General features: G+C 42.0%; 1 pseudogene; it reads right to left on the bottom strand.

The window, feature by feature from the left end:
* Positions 1-252: 252 nt before the first annotated feature.
* On the bottom strand, positions 253-1,891 carry LOC112818095 (tryptophan 5-hydroxylase 1-like; annotated as a pseudogene).
* Between the last annotated feature and the right edge of the window lie 1,217 nt (positions 1,892-3,108).

Genomic DNA, 3,108 nt, shown 5'->3' with positions numbered 1-3,108 from the left:
GCTGGCTCAGTCGGTGGAGCATGCAATTCTTTTTTTTTTTTTGTATGGTATATGAATCATATTTCACTAAAGCCATTACCAAAAAAAATAATAGGTAGCGGTATACAGTATTCAGGCACAAATTTCCAAAGGACTAATTAAGGAATAGGAGTAGAGAATATTGTTTGGGGGCTGTCCCTCCACAACCAGGTCTTCAAGAAAAGCAGGAGCTGACCCACAGGCTTCTGAATTGACACTCAGACACTCTCAGTATCAGATGCTTGGCTGTCTGCTGACCTTTGCCAGGGCATCACTGATGACATCGAGATCATGCTGCAGCTCATTCATGGCGCTGGTTTTGCTCTTGGTGTCTTTCAAGATCTGAATACTCTGTATGTATGGATTATACTTCACTCCAAATGGACGCTTAATTGTTTTGGTAAATTCTTTCATCTTCTCCGTTGCATCTTCAAAGCTTTCAGAAACAAAGTAGACATCCTGAAAAGTTGTGATGAGACACTCCAGTTTGCAGGTAATCTTGGGATCATAGGGCTTTATTTTGGCATGTCCAGAAGGTGAATGCTTAAGTTCACTGATAGAAGAAAGTAATCCAGCACCAAAGACTCGCAACTGCCCGTCTTGTTTATTTTTTTTTAAGATTTTATTTATTTATTTGACAGAGAGAGACACAGCACAGCGAGAGAGGGAACACAAGCAGGGAGAGTGGGAGCGGGTGAAGCAGGCCTACCGCAGAGTGGAGAGCCCGATGCGGGGCTCGATCCCAGGATTCTGGGATCATGACCTGAGCTGAAGGCAGACGCTTAACGACTGAGCCACCCAGGCGCCCCCTTTTTTTTAAGATTTTATTTATTTATTTGACAGAGAGAGACACAGCACAGCGAGAGAGGGAACACAAGCAGGGAGAGTGGGAGAGGGAGCCCGTCTTGTTTAGAGAGAACAAACTCCAGAGTGAAAAAGTAGCACGTTGCCAGTTTTTGAACAGCCTCCTCTGAAGTTCCAAGGGAAGCCAGGCCAATTTCTTGGGAGAATTGCGCAAAACCAGGTTCAGCCAAAAGGGGGACATGACCTAAGTGTTCATGGCAAGTATCTCGCTCTGGGGTATAGAGAGGGTCTGAACTGTGTGTCACTTACTGTGTGCAGTGAAAAACCCGGAAGGCTAAACCTGATAAGATATCGCTTGGTGATAAGTAACCAGCCACGGGACGGATGGAAAAACCTGTGCACTCTTTTAAAAAGTTTGAGACATCTTCCAATTGTGGGATATTATCTTCCCAGTATCCACAATATTTAGAAAGCAAAGGTAAGTTTTTGAGATACTCTCTGCAGCCATGGGTTGGGTAAAGTTTGTTGAGCTCTTGGAACACAGTTCCCCAGGTCTTAATCTACTCTTCAGTGAATTCAACATTGGGAATGGGGTCTCGAAGTTTATAGTTCATAGCCAAGTCTGCAAAATACTTCAGTCTTTTACGGTAGACATTGTCTTTGAAGCCAGGATGATCTGCATCCAGTTCAGAACCATACATCAGAACTCTGTTGGCACAATGGTCCAGGTCAGGAATCTTCTTTGGAAACCAAGGAACAGTTTCCATACCATCTCCTTCACAGTAAAATTGTCTGGTGGATTCACAGAGAGAACGTTAGCATGGGACTTCAACAGATGAAAAATGTCATTCAATTGTTCTCTGTTGATATCACAGTCAACAAAAATCTCAAATTCTGAGTTTCTTCTGTTTGATTTTTGGGACTTAATATGTAACAGGTACACATGCTTCTCCTGGAAGATTTTCAGTGCTTTAATAAGTCAACCACCGTCATTCTTCAAGGAAAAAGTGACAGTTGCTCTTCCTCTTTCTAAGGAATGGTCTTTATTTTCCTTATTGTCTTCAATCATGGTCAGTTGGTGTAGTTCTCTGTGCAGCTGCGGGCGGTAAGCTGGGACTGGAGAGTGCAACTCTTGATCTTGGGGTTGTGAATTCGGGCCCCATGTTGGGTGTGGAGATTACTTAAAAATAAAATCTTTAAAAAATACAAACCTTTCTACATCCCAAAGAGTAAATAATAATCTACTGAAAGTAAGTTCTTTAGGATGTGGGAGTGTAACGGGATGGTGTGTGGGCCAAGGGCAGGCTGCCCCAAATCTGCCACTTTGACATACAGATCATTTTAAATAAAAGTTACTTAAGAGACAGCCTATGCAATGAGGACACTTAGACCCTCCTCTGTACCCCAGGAAAGGAAAACCATCTCCCATGTGAAGATGTCCCTGTACCAGGAGGTAAAGAGATTTCAACATTACCAGAGATGGGACATTTGGAGCTCATAAGGCTGTATAAACAACCTTTGTTACTTTTTACTAATTTACGACCCCAGCCCAAATTTTGTTTAGAATTCCTTACTAATCGAAGCTCACAAGGTTAAGTATTCTTTGTCCTGTGATTTCATCACAGGTGTAGATTCTCTTTGTCCAAAAAGTATAAAACCTGGCTTCCTTGGTCATTTCTTTAGACCTCAGGTTCATTATTGGGTTTCCATGTACACATCATTGAACTTTAGGTATTTTTCTACCATTTATCTGTCTCATGTCAAATTCTTTCTTCATCCCGCGGTAAGAACCTTGGACCAAGGACAATTACTACCTCCCCTTCAATGGAATACAGAACGTGACAAATAATCTAACTGTATTAGAAACATATGGGGGGAAAAACCCTCCCTGTAGGTTGTATGACAAAAGGTGCTGACCTAAGTAACTTTGGAAATGAATGGAATCTCTAGATTAAAGAAAAAATGTAGTGTACATATACAGTGGACTCTATTTGATAAAGTTCTCTGCCATCAGAGTGGTAGCTAACAGTTCTGAAAACACCACATCTGTAATCTGGAATGGAGCAATGAATTAAATAAAGGGCCGGTGGTGAGAGCCAGGTTTGTCACTGTTAGAGTAGGAAGTTACAGATCAGCAAAGGGAGAAGATCACAATCTCCATGTGGTGGCGGACCAGGTTGGAGACATAAGTATAGATTCATCCATAGCTTAATATGGACGCAGACGGTTCCACATAGAAATCTTTATCATTAGGTATGTTGACATAGGTGGGAATACAGGCATATA

The sequence above is a fragment of the Callorhinus ursinus genome, unplaced genomic scaffold, assembly GCF_003265705.2.
Source record: "Callorhinus ursinus isolate GAN/ISIS: 27379988/994484 unplaced genomic scaffold, GSC_fseal_2.0 scaffold3650, whole genome shotgun sequence".
Taxonomy (NCBI): domain Eukaryota; kingdom Metazoa; phylum Chordata; class Mammalia; order Carnivora; family Otariidae; genus Callorhinus; species Callorhinus ursinus.
This window is presented reverse-complemented; position numbering and strand designations above follow the sequence as displayed.